Source organism: Ovis aries, chromosome 1, assembly GCF_016772045.2.
Source record: "Ovis aries strain OAR_USU_Benz2616 breed Rambouillet chromosome 1, ARS-UI_Ramb_v3.0, whole genome shotgun sequence".
NCBI classification, from domain to species: domain Eukaryota; kingdom Metazoa; phylum Chordata; class Mammalia; order Artiodactyla; family Bovidae; genus Ovis; species Ovis aries.
In genome coordinates, this window is record NC_056054.1 from 10,081,274 (window position 1) to 10,100,558 (window position 19,285).

Consider the following 19,285-nt stretch of genomic DNA (forward strand, 5'->3'; position numbering starts at 1 on the left):
CCGCCCCGCCCCCTTCGCCCTTTCCCATCATGCTTCAGATCTGAGCTGAGCTGATTTCCCAGCATCCTCGCTCCTCATATATGGCTGACTTCTTAAAGAGACAGAGATCCAATAGTGAGAAGCTAGAGGAAGGGATTTGGGGGGAGAACCTAAGGGATACTGTAAGTGCTCTGCACCATTCTTATTTCCAGAAAGGTGACCTACTAAGAGAAGTTGAATAAGTGATAGCTAATATTTATTAAGCCAAGTGTTTGGTATGAATCTTTCCACTTATTCCTGACCACAACTCCAGTGGTACAAATGTTTCTCTGGGAGCTGTAAATGAAGAGATTAATGAACTTGTTCAAAGTCAAGATTTGGTACATTTGCATTAAACATTGTTTTGGAGATACAGCTATGATTTGTGAGGCTGTCATTTATTCATTTTGACTGTTATATAATATTCCATTTTATGAATGTGATACAATTTATCTACTAGTGATGGACATTTGAGTTATTTCCAATTTTTGGCTATTAGAAATAATATTGCTGTGAACATTCTTGCCTCTTGTGACACATATGCTAGGTTTATACATAGCAGTGAAATTGCTGGTTTTGTTTATATGAAAGTTAAGCAAATAGTTTCAATTTTTTTTATTTTTATTTTTACTTTATTTTACTTTACAGTACTGTATTGGTTTTGCCATACATTGACATGAATCCACCACGGGTGTACATGTGTTCCCAAACATGAACTCCCCCTCCCACCTCCCTCCGCATAACATCTCCCTGGGTCATCCCCATGCACCAGCCCCAAGCATGCTGTATCCTGCATGGGACATAGACTGGCGATTCGATTCTTACATGATAGTATACATGTTACAATGCCATTCTCCCAAATCATCCCACCCTCTCCCTCTCCCTCTGAGTCCAAAAGTCCGTTATACACCTCTGTGTTAAGATTTAATTTATTTATTCAATTGCCCTAGGTCTTGGTGGGCTGCAGTATGTGAGGTTACGAAGAGTTGGACACACATATTAGTTATACCACATGAAATCTTCCTTAAGATGTGCAAGATCTTCTAAATGGGGCATGAAGCATCTTAAGCTGTGACAGTCAAGATCTACTTTCCATTGAACCAGGACACCCTGCATTGGGAGGTCCTCAAACAACAACTGAGCTGAACAAACAACTTTAGAAAATGGTTGTTTCGATTTGTACTCCCACCAGCCATTTATAAGAATTCCAGTTGCCCCACATCCCTGCAGATAATTACTGTTATTGTTGTAGTTCAGTCACCGAATCATCTCTGACTCTTTGCAACCCCATGGACTGCAGCATGCCAGACTTCCCTGTCCCTACTGTACACCTTTTAAATTTTAAACATTCTGGTGGGGGTATAGTCATATCTTACTGTGATTTTCATTTGGATTTCCCAGGCTTCTAATGAGACTGAACCCATTTTCCTGTTTTTTGATATCTGGATAGCCTCTTTTATGAACTGCCTATTCAAGTGTCTTACTCATTTTTGTATTGGATTGTCTGCTATTTTCTTATGCATATGAGTTCTTTGTTGAATACATGTGTTGCAACTATCTTCTCCCACTCTGTTGCCAGCCTTTCCACTTTATTATTGGTGTCCTTTGATGAACATGGGCTTCCCTTGTGCCTCAGCTTGTAAAGAATCCGCCTGCCAGGTGGGAGACTTGGGTTCAATCCCTGGGTTGGGAAGATCGCCTGGAGAAGGGAAAGGCTACCCACTCCAGTATTCTGGCCTGGAGAATTCCATGGACTGTATAGTCCATGGGGTCACAAAGAGTCAGACGCAACTGAGCGACTTTCACTTCACTTTGATATATATAAAAGACATTTAAGTGTTTCTTGTGTCCTGTCAAAAAAAATTTTTCCTACCAAAGGTTCTGATTAATTTATAGAATTATCATTAATTTGCCTTCCTCATTAGATCTACAGTCCATCTTCAGTTGAGTTTTGTGTATGGGTGTAAGATAAGTCAGGTTTCATTTTTTCGATGTGAATATTAAACTGATTAAGTGCTATTTTTTAAAGGTCTGTCCTTTCCCCCACTGTTCTTTATCATCACCTTTACATATATAAGTTGTCTATAAATGTGTTAGCTTATTTGAAGACTATGTAATCTATTCTTTTTGTCTTTTTTGTAGAAATATGACTCTGTCTTAATTTCTATAATAACTATATAACAAATCTTGATGTATGTGCTCCTTTATGTCCAACTCTTTGCAGCCCCATGAACTATAGCTCACTAGGCTCCTCTGTCCGTGGAATTTTCTAAGGCAAGAATACTGGACTAGGTGGCTATTTCCTACTCCAGGGCATTGTCCCAACCCAGGGATCGAACCCGACTCTCTTGCATCTCCTGCATTGGCAGGCAGATTCTTTACCGCTTGAGCCACCTGGGAAGATCCACTGAATGTTGATATCTAGCAGAAAAGGTCCTTCATCTCATTATGTTTTCAAGAATGTTTTGGCTCTTCTTGGTCCTTTGCATCCCATTATATTCTTCAAGACTGTCTTGACTCTTCTTGTTCCTTTGCATATCTATATGCATTTTAAAATCAGTTAGGATTTTGTTTAGGATTACAGTAAAGCTGTAGGCCTATTTTGGAGAATTGGCATTTGTTATTCACTGTGTTGGATTGTTTCCCCAAAAAAGGTATGTTGAAGTCCTAACCCTCAGATATGACCTTATTTGGAAATAGGGTTATTGCACATATAATTATTTAAGAAGGGTCATATTGGAGTAGAGTTGGCCCTTAATCCAATATAACTATTGTCCTTATATGAAAAGGAGATGTAGAGACAGACACATGGGGGAAGACCACCAGGAGACAACTGAGACAGAGATTAAAGTGCTGTAGCTTCAAGCTGAGGAAAATCAAGGATTGGTGGTAAACACCGGAAGCTGTTAGAGGCAAGGAAAGATTCTCCCATACAGATTTCAGAGAGAGAATGGCTCCACTGATACCTTGATTTTGGATATTAAGCTTCCAGAACTGTGAGACAATAAATTTCTATTGTAGCACTTTATAACAGGAGGACCAGGAGACTAAGATAGCACTACATAGGGTTGACTCTTCCAGTCCATGAAAATGGTATATCTCTCCATTTATTTAAATGTGTATAACTTCAATTAATAATGTTTTATACTTTTTAAGTGTAGCAAGCTCATATCTTTTTAAGATTTTTTTCAGGACTTCCTTGGTGGTCCAGTGGTTAAGACTTCACCTTCCAATGCAAGGGGTGCAGGTTCAATCCCCAGTTGGGGAGCTAGGATCCCACATGCCTCATGGCCAAAAATACAAAGCATAAAACAAAAGCAATATTGTAACAAATTCAATAAAGACTTTAAAAATGGTCCACATTAAAAAGTACTATATTTCTAAAAAAAAAAAAAAGATTTTTTTCTATGTCTTTGATATTTTATTTTAAATGGTAAAATTTCATTTTCTAATAGTTTATTTCTAACAGTATATTTATAAGGAAAGGGAGAGAGATCTCTACAATTGACTTTTGTATGTTGATCTTGAAGCCAGCACCATTGCTAAATTTATTTATTTATTCTAATAGTTTATCTATATATTTAAACTTTTTAAACTCCAACTATGTAGAGAATAGTGAAAAGTTATCTCTTCCTTTTCAAGCATATGATATTTATTTATTTAATTTATTGCCTTATTGCACTGGCGAAAACCTCTAATAATGTGTTAAATAGAAATAGTGACATTGGGCATGTGTATCTTCTTCCTGCTGTGTTGCTTTCAACATAAAATCATTATGTACTATATTTGCTTTAGAATTTTTGCAGTCACTTGTGGGAGATTAAATATGCTAAATTCTTTGCAACTCTTCCCATCAGGAAAAGGATCTGTCTCGCTACCCCTTGTTTCTGAGCTGGGCCTTGTGAATTATACTGAATTGATAGAATATTGCAGGACTGATATTATGTGAATTTCCAAGTGTATGCTTTATAGTCCTTTCAGCTTCTGTTTTACTTTCTCAGAACATTCCCACAATATATCAAAGTTAGATAAGTTAAACTACTGAATGATAAAAAGAAAAAAATCATGCAGAGTGGCCCAAGAGTCAGCACCAATGCCCCATACTTGTGTGTGGAACCATTTTAGATCCTGCACCTTGCTAGATGACTGCTCAGCCTCATAGGTGAGCCCAGACAGCACTGCCCAACTAAGCCAAAACTTGTAGAATCACAAATCAGTAAATGATTCTTGTTTTAAGTAAATAAGTTTTGGGGAGCTTTGTTATCTAGCAATAGATAGCTGTTTCAAAATTAATATCTAAAAATGGAGTACTGCCAAAACTAAAACCTAGAGGCTAAAAAAAGATTAACCCATATCATGTAGTGGCAAAATTTTTGGCAGCACTGCCACTTGTACTAACATAGAAGACAGAAAATGTGCTTAATGAACTTATGGATCTATAAGATTAGGAGATTTCCAGAAAGAATATTAAAGGTGCCTATTGATTTATTTCAACCATCTTTGATAAGGCATTGGAAAAGAGAAATAAGCTAAAGAAAGAGCAATTTTGTTTTCAAGCAGAAATTGCACAGTATATAAAGGATCCAGGACAGTCTCTCCAGCTAGTAAAATATCACCAAAATAAGAAATTGTGGGGCTTCCCTGGTGGCTCAGTGGTACCGAATCCACCTGCAGGGGACATGGGTTCGATCCCTGATCTGGGAAGATCCCACATGGCTTGAAGCAACTACGCCCATGTGCCACAACTATTGAGCTTGTGCTCTAGAGCCCAGGAGCCACAACTACTGAAGTCCGCATGTCTTAGAGCCCATGCTCCACAAGAAGAGAAGCCACTGCACTGAGAAGCCCGCTCACTGCAGCCAGAGAGTAGCCCCTGCTCTCTGTAACTAGAGAAACGCCTGCACAGCAAGGAAGACTCAGCACAGCCAAAAAATAATAAATAAATAATTTTTTTTTTTTTTTAAGAAACAGTCTCAGAAGAAAGACTGAATAAGGACATCACAGGTAGAATGTGTCCTCAAGGTCAAGATCAATTCAAGAATGCAGCTGTAAGAACTCATAAAGGGTTAAATATTATTTCATTGACCCTCTCACTCATTTGACAAAAGAGCTTCTAAGAAGTGTAAGGATGTTGTCTCACGGCACTCTGACACACCAAAGTGTGGTCAAAGCAACTGTCACAGGCCAGCTTTAGGAATGTTCTGCCTCAGAAAGAAGTATGGGTGCGGGGTGGGGATGAGAGGCTCAGTGAACTCAAGCCTGGGGCCGCATGGACACTGTAAGGCTCGGAGAACCGCACTCTGAAAAGGACATTCAGGGACAGCCTCTAGTGGACTGACAAAGTTTATTATCTAATTGCGTAGTTTTATAATTTTCAGGGAATAGAGCATAAGGCAGACTTGCACGTAGCCATTTCAGATAAACATCAAAGCATTTAAGCATAAAATACAGTTCCCACCGCCCAAGCCATAACATAGCTTTGGTGAAACTCTAAAAGGAGTCTTATCATGAAACAACAGTCCTTGCTCTCAGAAACAGGTGATCAGAAGGAAGCCTTTGAACGCCTCAAAGCCGGACGTATAACCCTTGGTTATCCGTTCCCAGCCTCAGGCACTCGGTGAACGCTCATAACCCTTTGCTATGCTCGTTCCAGCTTCCAACCTTCATCATGAGTGGAGCAAACACATTTTCAGCATTTGCTCAAAACCTTCCAGCTCCTCCACAGATACCCTGGCTCTGGGCAGATGGCAATAGCAGAGGCCAGAGGAGCTGCAGGTTCCAGGTGATACAGTCATGGGCAAGCCTGAGCTTCAAGAGAGGGCAGGTTCCTAAGGATGGTGGAAGAAACTGGGCCCAGCCTGGCCGGAGATGCATGGTGGGGGAGTCTGTAGGTGTGTTCACCTTTTTGCTGTGATGTAAAAGATAGACCTGTCCTTAAATATTAGATCCATAAAACAAAGTTCATAAAAGCGGCAATTACATTTCTAAGGAATGAGGGATGTAAATAAAAAGGTACAAATTGATTTAAACTTTTCTTAGCATTCTACCCCGCTGAAAATTAATTTGTTTCCAGTTTCTTATTGGAAATAGAAGTTGAATATACATTTTAAATTCTTTCCAAAAACAAGGTTCAGGGAAGGGAACAGGTCCTGGATGTGGTTAAAATAGAGATTATTTGAGGACATCTTAGAGAAAAGCCCTAACCTCATTCACTGATCCAAATAGGAATCAACATTTTTTTCTTTTCCCTCTTCAAGCTTTTCTTTCATGTTTGCATAAACTTCACATAAACCACGGATTTCAGAAGGAGAGACACAGTATTCACACCATTAATTCAAAGTGAAGGGAGGTTTTAACGTTGCCAGAGTCAGAGTCTCAGTCTCCTGTGTTGGGCAGAAAATTGTAAAATGTGCCTTAGCATCATGATACCGTCATTACTAATTTGAACTTGTTCTGAAAAAACAAGTTAATAGGTTTGAAACCTCTGTAATTCTTGGGTTTTTTTAATATTAAATTTGAACCATTCATGTTGCAATAAAATAGAATTGTGTTTAATACCCACATAGAAGCCGGGAGTGTCTGTGTCTGTATATGTGTATCTGTGTATTTTCCAGATCGCCCCCTAAAGATCTTCGGAGAAACACAGCGCTGCTTTTGATAAGCAAAGTCGTTAAATTACAGAATCTTCACTTGGCACATTGCAGGTGACTGTTTTATAGTGAGAAGCGCTGATTTTGTTTTAAATCAAATCCTAGAACTGTGTTAGTTACCACACATGGGAACCTCTCATTACCTGAAGTCATTAGACAAATATGAAGACAAAGACTGGTGGCAGATCCATCCATGAAGATGCGCATTTCTACTTTTGACCTCTATCTTCAGAAAAATTTCTGCATGTTATGTTACATTTTGTGGTGAACAATGGTGAAATCAAAGATCCAACAACTTGAACACACTATATTTCGGTGGAAATATAGAAATCTGGAAATACAGAAATAGGGGAAACATGCCCTGGATTTCTAATAAATAATATGACTCCCCCCCCCCAAAAAAAAGAAGTATGGAAATGCTTTGAGGGGGTGCATGGAATGAATCCAGTAAAACCTCATAAAGCACCCATAGAGACTTCCCTGGTGGTCCAGTGGCTAAGACTCCATGTCCCAATGAGCCTGGGTTCAATCTAGTTCAGGGAACTAGATCCCACATACTACAGCTAAAAGATTCGATGTGCACAGTGGAGATGGAATATCCCTCGTGCCTTAGCTCCCTGTGCTAAGACCTAGCACAGCCAAATAAATAAACAAATATAAGACTATAAGGGGTAATGACAATTTGAAATGAAAAAGATCTCTGGGCTCCAACTTTCAATGGACAGAGAAGTTGAAAAGTCTATTAACCTGCCAAAATGGACCATTTCTTATGGAAAATGAAATTTTCTCAGGGGGCAAAGCCACAAACCCTGGGAGGAGGAGCAAACACATCTGAAAAATGGATTACGAAGCCAGTCCCAGAAAACAGAATAATCAAAGAACATTCCCTGTCCTTAGAGTAGGAGAATCTAACAACGGGTTCCCAGGTTGTGAATTATTGTGAATCAATGACTGTTACGTGCTTTCTGTTCTTCCTTCTTTTGTACAGGAGTGTTGCTGGAGTCGTTATGTCTCTGTAGCATCTGATGTATTGAGTGTGTAGGGCTAGAAATAGGGGAAACAGACAGCTGGTCGTTTTAGTTCATAGGTCTCTGGGCTGAAAAGGTTGCATATGAGCAGCTGCGCTAAATGAACCACACCAGAGGAGTTTCATCTTCATAGGCTTGATTTATGTAGAAGGTTGTTGGAGGGTGGAGGGAATGAAAAGTACCCCTCGAAGTGAGACGGTATCTTGAGTTATTTTCCTCAAAGATAAAATGATAATTTTTTAATTTTGAACATTTTTATATTTTATTTTTGGCTGTGCTGGGTCTTCATTGCTGGGCAGACTTTTCTCCAGTTGCAGCCAGCAGAGGCTACTCTCTAGCTGTAGTGTGCAGGCTTCCCCTTGCAGGGGCTTCTCTTGTTGCAGGGCATGGCTTGTGGGTTTCAGTAGCTTCAGGGCTCAGAAGTTGGGGCTCCCAGGCTCTAGAGCACAGGCTCCATAGTTGTGGCACACAGGCTTGGTAGCTCCACAGCATGTGGGATCTTTCTAGATCAGGGATAGAGCCCATGTCTCCTGCACTGACAAATGGATTCTTTACCTCTGAGCCACCAGGGAAGCCCAAAGATAAGTTTTTTGACTCTGTGTGTTAAGGACTAAATTTCTACAACAAAGAAACTCTAAAATGTAATTGGTCAAATAAAACTGAAGTTTATCCTTCTCTCATGGCACAGTTCAGTGCATGTGTTCCAGGTCATTAGCAGTAGTGATTCCACACAGTCATTTATAGAAGGAGCATTCCTTCAAATTGTTTCTCCATCATTGAATCTGGGTATAGGTACATCTTCCTAAGAGTGTGGAGTAGGCACATGTGGGTCTTAAGTTGCTGGGCTCAGAAATGGCACGTAACATCTGAGTACATTCCTGCCGTGTAAAGCTGCACTGAGGGTGGAGGGAGGGAATAGTGTCATGTTCCACACTGCAATTAAAATCCCAAAGTAAAGGAGACTGAACTTGATTAGAAGGCTTGCTATCTCCACCGTACCTTGTATAGTATTTCCGAAATGTCATCAATTGGCCTTGATGAATCATGCCTTGACTGTTTCTGACACTCTAGGATTTTAGTTTCTGTCTTAGTAATGCAGATGAGAAGTTCAATGCTAGTCTAATATTTTTATTTTGTAAGTAAATATTTTTTTCATGCCTGGAATTATTTTATTTAGAATTTTTCCCACTTACACCTCCTGCACTATGCTTATGAACTGGGAAGTTGCCTATCAGTTACAACTTTTTTTTAAACATACTTCTACTTCACTAAAGCTGAAATGTAGTCAATAGTATTGAAATTTACATATTTACTATTTATTATAAATTACTCCTTTTTTATTTTTATACCAGGAAGTCCATTTGAAATCTGGGTGACTTTTTTTGAGGTACAGTCTTATATAAGTTTCAGGTGTTCAACATAGTGACTCAAAATTTTAATTTTTTTGGCTGTACCCAGCATCATGTGGAATCTTAGTTCCCCCAACCAGGGATCAGAACCTGCACTCCCCGCAGTGGAAGCTAAGAGTCTTAACCACCCGACTGCCAGGGAAATCCCCTCAATATTTAAAGTTTATATTCGTTTCACAGTTATAATGAAATATTGACTATATTCCCTGTATTGTACAATATATCCTGTAGCATACTTATTTTGCAATTTTTTTAAATTTGGCAGCACCTCATAACCAAATACATTATTACTTTTTCAGTAAAAACTTCATGACTTCATACTAAATAGGATAAATAAAAACTAAAAGGACCTGGTGGCTCAGACAGTAAAGAATCTTCCTGCAATGCAGGAGACCCAGTTTCAATCCCTGGGTCAGGAAGATGCCCTGGAGAAGGGAATGGCAACCCACTCAAGTATTCTTGCCTGAAGAATTCCATGGACAGAAGAACCTGGTGGAGTCGGACATGACTGAGCCACTTTTACTTTCGTAACCAAGTACATTATTATTTTTTGGTAAAAAATAAATGACTTCATACTAAATGGGATAAATAAAAACTAAAATGAGCTTCACATTAGTTCTAGTCAGATTTTGTTGCTAAAAGAGTTCAGGTTAAGTAATTATGCCACTAACTGAATTGTGAAAAAAGTTTCAATTTTTGGAGCCTTTTGTATTTCAGAATTGTAAGTGAAGGATTGTGGACCTTTAGATTTAAACTTTTCTTACTTTCTTGTGAAGTTTTTGTTTGTAATGGTAAGAATCAGGGGCAAGGGTTTTGTTAATATGCAGTCTATATCCCCTCTTTTCTGGAAATTTGGGAACACTGACTTGAATCCGAAAGTGAAAGTGTTAGTCACTCAGTTGTATCTGATTCTATATGACCCCTTGGGCTGTAGGCCACGAGGCTCCTCTGCCATGGGGTTCTCCAGGCAAGAATACTGGAGTGGGTTACCATTTCCTTCTCCAGGGGTATTCCCAACCCAAGGATCGAACACAGGTCTCCTGCATTGTGGGCAGATTCTTCACCATCTGAGCCACCAGGGAAGGCTACAAGTGACTTAAACAAAATGTGAGTTTATTTCTCTCATGTAGACGTTCATAGGATGTTGGCATGGCAGATTGATAGTAATCAGAAATGTCCATGAATCATGAGTTCATTATAATATATAGGTAATATAGATAATCATAAATTATTATAGAGTGAACATAGCTTGCAAACATCAACCAGATCTAGATGTAGGACATTAGTAGTCCCTTGGTATCACCACTTCTAGGGAAATAAACTTCAGCATCCCCTCTTCTGTGAGCACTGCATTTTAAATTGGGAAGATAAATTGTCTTTTGGCAGCCAGATGAGGGAGTGGACTTGAGGGGAAAATTGAGGAGATAGTGGTGCCAACACAGAAGTCACATGGTTCATAGCAAGAGACCAGACTGATAGGAGCCCAGCTTTGCATCTTGATAAAACCATCTCCAGCTCCAACACCAAACTCCGGGTTTAAGACAGAAAAACAGGTCTTTACAAGGGCTGTATTCAGAGACATCTCAAGAAGAGTAATACAGTAAATGTGTCACACCCCAAAATACTTGCTACACCTGCTGGGTAGCCGCCCTCTGACCTGTGTTGGGCTCCTCTGACCTCCTGCAATGTCAGCAATGCTCAATCACTGTCCTCACCTACGAACACTCCGGTCATGCACTAAGGCTGTGGAGCCAGAGCTGGTTCAGGGTTTAATCCAGAAACTTCAGGATCCTAGAAATGGCAACCCACTCCAGTACTCTTGCCTGGAAAATCCCATGGACGGAGGAGCATGGTAGGCTACACTCCATGGCGACGCAAAGAGTCGGACACGACTGAGCAACTTCCTTTCCTTTGTAGCGACAATAGAGATAGTCCCCCTCTCTCACTCTCTCTCAGGCTCAACCTTAGGTCTTCCACCGATGACCAGGTCTGGCCCAGGTCCCCAGCTGTGCACACACCAGCCTTGCAGCCTTTCTCTCTCTGCCTGCTCTTGCCAGGATCTCCACCCTCACCTCCGGCTGTGCCCCCACTTGGCTCCACAGGCGTCAGAGTGAAGTCTCTTTCATTTCTCCCCCTTGATTTTAGACCTCAAAGCACTTTCCTTGCAGGTACTTCTCTGCCCTTGGCATCTTCTTTTTTGGTACCAGGAAGAAGAGGCAATTTTCCCTATGGGTCCTAGAGACCCTTTGTGGCATTAAGTTGAGCTTATCTTGACTCAGAAGCCATTAGACTGCTTGTTATCTGACCTCTAGGAACACAGCTTCTTTTCTGTAACTAGCGGCCGGAAGGGATGGCTTAAGATTCCTTCTGGGATTTCCTTTTCTTCTGGGATTCTCTAGACCTTTTTCTCTCCTCTAGAGTGAGCATATCCTGTAAGTAGCTCTCACAGAATGGCTTTCTTTTAAAAATTCTTAGTAATTTTATTGAGATATAATTCACATACCATACAATATACCCATTTAAAGTATACAATTCGATGGATTTTGTGTATACACAGAATTGCGCAACCATTACAACATTATCAGAAGATTTTCACCACCCCAAAAAGAAACCCTGTATCTATTAGCCATCACTCCATACTTCCTCCCAACTCCTAAGCAACTACTTTATTTCTCTACAGATATGCACATTCTAAACATTTTTTTATAGCTAGAATCATACAATAAGTGGTCCTTTGTGACTGGCTTCTTTCATTTAGCATGTTTTCAAGGTTCATCTGTGTTATAACATGTAACAGTATTTTATTACTGTCTTTTATTACAAATAATATGGTGGACAGATTACCATATTTTATTTATCCATTTATCACTTGAGGTATTTTCGATTATAACAAAATAATGCTGCTATGGACAGTCAGATACAGGTTCTTTTGTGAATATAGGTTTTTATTTCTCTTGGGTATATACCTAAGACTTACATTGCTAAATTATATGAAAGGTCTATGTTTAACAACTTGAGATTGTCTTCCAAAGCAGTGGTATCATTTTTATATTCCCTCTAGCAGTGTATGAAAGTTTCATATTCTTCTCATCCATCCTTTATACATTTATTATTATCTCTCTTTTTAATGATAGCTGTCTTAGTGAGTGTGGAATTGTATCTCATTGTGGTTTTAATGTGCATTTTCCTGATGACTAATGATGTTGAGCATATTTTCATGTGCTCATTGGTTAACTGTTTATTTTCTTTGGCGAACTGTCCATTCAGATCAATTGTCCATTAACTGGCTTGTCTTTTTGTTATTGTGATGTAAAAATTATTTATATATTCTAGTTACAAGTGCCCCTATCAGATACATGATTTGTAAGAGTTTGAATCCATTCTATGGATTGCATTTTTACATTCTTGATGGAATTTTTAACTTTGCTGATATCAGATTTCTTTTGTTGCTTATGCGTTTTATCTAAGAAACCATTCCCTAGTCCAGTGTAATAAAGATTTATGGCTATGTTTTCTTCAAGGATTTTATAGTTTTAGTTCTTACTTGTAGGTGCTTGATCTATTTTGAGTTAATTTTGTATATAAAGTGAAGTGGGGAGAGGGGCGTCCAACTTCATTGTTTTGTATGTGGATACCAGTTGTCCCATTGCCATTTACTGAAAAGACTATCCTTTCTCTCCATTGAATTGTCTTGGCATCTTTGTCAAAATGAATATACTGTAAACGTGAAGGTTTACTTCTGGACTTACAATTTGTTTTCGGTTGATCTATATGTCAATACTTATGCCAGTACCATGTTGTATTGATTGCTACATATTTGTGCTAAATTTTGAAATCAGATAGTATGAGTCCTCCAATTTCATTTTTACTTTTGATATGGTTTCAACTGTTCTGAGTCCCTTGCGTTTCCATATGAATTTTAGGGTCAACTTTCCCATCTCTGCAAAGAAGCTTGCCAAAGTTTTGATTAGGGTCTATTTCTTCTTAATATAGCCTTCCTCATTTCTCAGGGAGAAGGTTCAGCTGCTGTGATATAACTTTTTATCCTACTTTCATAGTTGCTTCCTAAACTTTCTTTTCTGTTGAATTTCTAATATTAGCTATTATGATTTTTTTTTTAATTTCTGAGTTCCTTCTTGTTCAATTTCTTCAAAGCATTGTGGTCTTGTTTTGCAAATGTAAAAATTTTCTTAACTATCAGTTCAGTTCAGTTCAGTCATTCTGTCGTGTCTGACTCTTTGTGACCCCACGGACTGCAGCACACCAGGTTTCCCTGCCCATCATCAACTCCCAGAGCTTGCTCAAACTCATGTCCATCAAGTCGGTGATGCCATCCAACCGTCTCATCCTCTGTCATCCCCTTCTCTTCCTACCCTCAATCTTACCCAGCATCAGGGTCTTCTTCCAATGAGTCAGTTCTTCACAACAGGTGGCCAGAGTATTGGAGTTTCAGCTTCAACATCAGTCCTTCCAATGAATATTCAGGACTGATTTCCTTTAGGATGAACTGGTTTGATCTCCTTGCAGTTCAAGGGACTCTCAAGAGTCTTCTCCAACACCACAGTTTAAAAGCATCAGTTCTTCGGTGCTCAGCTTTCTTTATAGTCCAACTCTCACATCCATACATGACTACTGGAAAAACCATAGCTCTGACTAGATGGACCTTTGTCGGCAAAGTAATGTCTCTGCTTTTTAATATGCTGTCTAAGTTGGTCATAACTTTTCTTTCAAGGAGCAAGCATCTTTTAATTTAATGGCTGTAGTCACTATCTGCAGTGATTTTGGAGCCCCAAAAAATAAAGTCTGAACTGTTTCCCCATCTATTTCCCATGAAGTGATAGGACCATATGCCATGATCTTCGTTTTCTGAATGCTAAGTTTTAAGCCAACTTTTTCACTCTCTTCTTTCACTTTCATCAAGAGGCCCTCTTGTTCTTCTTCACTTTCTGCCATAAGGGTGGTGTCATCTGCATATCTGAGGTTATTGATATTCTCCCAGCAATCCTGATTCCAGCTTGTGCTTCATCCAGTCCAGCATTTCTTATGATGTACTCTGCATAGAAGTTAAATGAGCAGGGTGACAATATACAGCCTTGATGTACTCCTTTCCCAATTGGAACCAGTCCATTGTTCCATGTCTAGTTCTAACTGTTGCTTCTTGACCTGCATACAGATTTCTCAGGAGGCAGGTCAGGTCTGGTATTCCCATTTCTTTGAGAATTTCCCACAGTTTGTTGTGATCCACACAGTCAAAGGCTTTGGCATAGTCAATAAAGCAGAAATAGATGTTTCTCTGGAACTCTCTTGATTTTTGATGATCCAACAGATGTTGGCAATTTAATCTCTGGTTCCTCTGCCTTTTCTAAAACCAGCTTGAACATCAGGGAGTTCACGGTTCACGTATTGCTGAAGCCTGGCTTGGAGAATTTTGAGCATTACTTTACTAGCATGTGAGATGAGTGCAATTGTGCAGTAATTTGAGCATTCTTTGGCATTGCCTTTCTTTGGGATTGGAATGAAAACTGACCTTTTCCAGTGCTGTGGCCACTGCTGAGCTTTCCAAATTTGCTGGCATATTGAGTGTAGCACTTCCACAGCATCATCTTTCAGGATTTGAAATAGCTCAACTGGAATTCCATCACCTCCACTAGCTTTGTTTGTAGTGATGCTTCCTAAGGCCCAGTTGACTTCACATTCCAGGATGTCTGGCTCTAAGTCAGTGATCACACCATTGTGGTTATCTGGGTCATGAGGATCTTTTTGTATAGTTCTTCTGTGTATTCTTGCCCCCTCTTCTTAATCTCTTCTGCTTCTGTAAGGTCCGTACCATTTCTGCCCTTTATTGTGCCCATCTTTGCATGAAATGTTCCCTTGGTATCTCTAATTTCCTTGAAGAAATCTCTAGTCTTTCTCATTCTATTGTTTTCTTCTATTTCTTTGCATTGATTGCTGAGGAAGGCTTTCTTATCTCTCCTTGCTATTCTTTGGCACTCTGCATTCAAATGGGTACATCTTTCCTTTTCTCCTCTGCCTTCCAAGTCTTTTCTTTCTCAGTTAGGCCTCCTTGGACAACCATTTTGCCTTTTTGCACTTCTTTTTCTTGCAGATGGTCTTGATCACTGCCTCCTGTACAATGTCATGAACCTCTGTCCATAGTTCTTCAGGCACTCTGTTTATCAGATCTAATCCCTTGAATCTATTTGTCACTTCCACTGTATAATCCTAAGGGATTTGATTTAGGTCATACCTGAATGGTATTGTGGTTTTCTCTACTTTCTTCAATTTAAATTTGAATTTAGGAATAAGGAGTTCATGATCTGAGCCACAGTCAGCCCTAGGTCATAACTCTCTGGGGATATTAATTAAAGTTGATGAATTTTTAAGTCATTTTCTTCTGTTTCCTATATTATATCTATTTATTCCAGGTTTCTTTTTCCTACTTCTTAGTTTTTGGTTTCTCCTTTTTACATTAAAACTTTCCTCATGTGTCTGCTGACCCTTGCTGCTCTATTAATTTTTTAGTGAAGCTCATGGAGGAGTAGATTTCACTGGATTTTTCACTGGGAGATCTCCAAATGGCTCATCTAAATATTTCTCAAGGGTTCTGTTTCTCTGGGGAAGAATTCTTCAGTTCTTCAAGTTCTCACCTGATGATCAATGTGACCTGGGCACAACATGGGGGGAAAAGACTTCAAGTCTCATCCTTCTGTTTGCAGACTTTCATTGTTTTCATACCCTATTTTAATCTCCACTCAGCATCCCACCCTCCATTGTAACTGATGTCTCCAACCCTAAAGGCTCTCTGATTCAATTTCTACAAAAAGGAGTTGGGAGTGGGTAATTGCCTGGCTGTAATAGATGCTGGTGAGAGTGCTGAGGGATCTAAATGTTTTAAGTTTAGAGTGTCTATCAATTCCTACTTTTCCTCCTTATGCCAACACTCACCATATGCGATGCCTGGTACTTCTGTGTGTGCATGCTAAGTTATTTTAGTCATGTCCAACTTTGTGCCACCCTAGGGATCATAGCCCACCAGGCTCCTCTGTCCAAGGGATTCTCCAGGCAAGAATACTGCAGTGGGTTGCCATGCCCTCCTCCAAGGGATCTTCCCAACCTAGGGATCAAACCCACTTCTCTTAAGTCTCCTGCCCTAGCAGGTGGGTTCTTTACCACTAGCGCCACCTGGGAAGCCCCGGTGCTTCTGTGTCCTGAGCCTTTGTGGGCTTCTGTGGAGGGGATTGACTTCCTTCTAGAGATACTTCGCCTCTGCAGCTATACAGGTTTGCTTGTGTAAGTTTTGCCACTCTACCACAAGCTTTCAGTCTTCCAAACTGTGTTGAACTCTTCTGTTCTTTAGTATCTCCTTTCCCATATTTTTTGCCCTTTTAAAGTATGGATCTTTTCTGTATTCCTTTTAATGTCAGTTTAGTTGAATTGCAGGAAGAAGCATTTTTAACTAGAATTTAGTCCAGTCAATTCTACTCCCAAATATTTTTCACTGTTTTACTTTCTGAGGGAAGCAAAGAAACCTAGGTAAAGGTTTGTCTCCTGCCATTCTACCCCATGCCAGGAAATGGGCCTGCCATGCGTGGGAAGTCATGGCGATGGCTTGACTAACTCAGTGAAGTAATGAGCCATGCCATGCAAGGCCACCCACGACGGATGGGTCATAGTGAAAAGTTCTGACAAAACATGGTTCGCTGGAGGAAGAAATGGCAAATACCTCCAGTATTCTTGCTGAGAGAACCCCATCAACAGTATGAAAAGGCAAAAAGATATGATACTGGAATATGAGTTCCCCAGGTTGGAAAGTGTCCAATATGCTACTGGGAAAAAGCAGACGGCAATTAATAATAGCTCCAGAAAGAGTGAAGCAAATGCACCAAAGCAGAAATGACGCTAGTTGTAGATACGTCTCGTGGTGAAAGTAAAGTCTGACGCTGTGAAGAACAAAACTGCACAGGAACCTGGGATGTTAGTTCCATGAATCAAGGTAAATTAGACATTGTCAAGCAGAAAATGGCAAGAATGAATATCAGCATCTTAGGAATCAGTGAACTAAAATGGACAGGAATGGGTGAATTTAATTCAGGTAACCATTACATCTACAGTTGTGAGCGAGAATCCCTCAGAAGAAAGGGAGTGGCCCTCATAGCCAACAAAGAGTCCAAAATATAGTACTGGCATGTGTAAGGAATACGCTGTGCACAGGCTTGTACTATAATTAGCAGGGCTTCTTTCAAAAATAAGAATGACTTTCTCATCACTCCCCAGGTGAAGGGCTGGGAGCAGGAGAAAGTACATCGTGGAGAAACATGTTGAAAACAAGATGTTGAAGTACTGATGTGACTGATGGAAAACCATTAGAGACTGTTCTCGAAACCAGAGCCTTGAGGGAGTTGCTGAGAAAGGTCATCCCTAGCTGAAGGGCTAAACAGAGTCATGAAAGGCCTGAAGGTTTGACATTGAGGACTGTGCATTGTACAACTTTATCCCCGATCTGAGATTGTAAACAACAGATATCTCTAGAGCATGTACAAGGAAGTAGATGTTAGCAATAAAAAGCATGCAAGGATTAGGATCTGGGCTTTTGCCTGTGAGCAGCATCAGCCCTCTGATCCCCACCTTATTTCTGAGTCTTATTTTTCCTTATTCTTCTGTGGCACCGCTCCCTCAGGTCAGTTCACTGTTGGGCTGGTCCCAACAGAGTGCAATCTCAAAACAGCAGAATGACCTCAATTTGTTTCCAAGATAAACCATTCACTATCCCAGTAACCCAAGTCTATGCCCCAGCCACTAATGCCAAAGAAGTCGAAGTTGACCAGTTCAATGAAGACCTACAAACAATCTAGAACTAACACACGCACACACACACACACACACACACACAAAGATGTCATTTTCATCATAGGGGACTGGAATGCAAAAGTAGGACATCAAGAGATACATGGAGTAACAGGCAAGTTTGGCTTTGGAATACAAAATGAAGCAGGGCAAAGGTTAACAAAGTTTTGTGAAGAAAACACACTGGTCATAGTAAACACCTTCTTCCAACTACACAAGACGACTCTACACATGAATATCACCAGATGGTCAACACTGAAATCAGTTTGACTATACTCTTTGCAGCTACTGATGGAAAGGCTCTATACAGTCAACAAAAATAAGACCTGGAGCTGACTGTGGTTCAGATCATGAGCTCCTTATTGAAAAATTCAGGCTTAAACTGAAGAAAGTAGGGAAAACCACTAGGCCATTCAGATATGAACTAAATCAAATCCCTTATGATTATTCAGTGGGGGTGATGAATAGATTCAAAGAATTAAATCTGGTAGGTAGAGTGCCTGAAGAACTATGGAAAGTTCTTCTATGGAACTATAAGAAAATTCTTATAGACATGAGAATATCAGACCACCTTACCTGTTTCCTGAGAAAGCTGCATATGCGTCAAGAAGCAACAGTTAGAACTGAACATGGAACAAACGACTGGTTCAAAATTGGGAAAGGAGTATGACACAGATGTATATTGTTACCTTGCTTAACAGGCTAACTGTTTATGCAGAGTACATCAAATGCCAGGCTGGATGAATCCCAAACTGGAATCAAGCTTGCTGGGAGAAATATCAACAACCTCAGAAAGAGGAACTAAAGAGCCTTTTGATAAGGGTGAAAGAGAAGAGTGAAAAAGTTGGCTTAAAACTCAACATTCAGAAAACTAAGATCATGGCATCCAGTCCCATCACTTCATGACAAATCGAAGAGAACAAGTGGAAGCAGTGACAGATTTTATTTTCCTGGGCTCCAAAATCACTGCAGATGGTGACTGCAGCCATGAAAGTAAAAGACACTTGCTCCTTGGAAGGAAAGCTATGACAAACCTAGATAGCATGTTAAAAAGCAGAGATCACTTTGCCAACAAAGGTCCATCTATTCAAAGCTATGGTTTTTCTGGTAGTCATGTATGGATGTGAGAGTTGGACCATAAAAAAAGCTGAGTGCTGAAGAATTGATGCTTTCAATTTGTGGTGCTGGAGAAGACTCTTGAGAGTCCCCTGTCTAGCAAGGAGATCAAACCAGACAATCCTAAAGGAAATCAACCCTGACTGAAACTGAAGCTCCAATATATTGGCCACCTGTTGTGAAGAGCTGACTCATTAGAAAAGACTCTGATGCTGGAAAA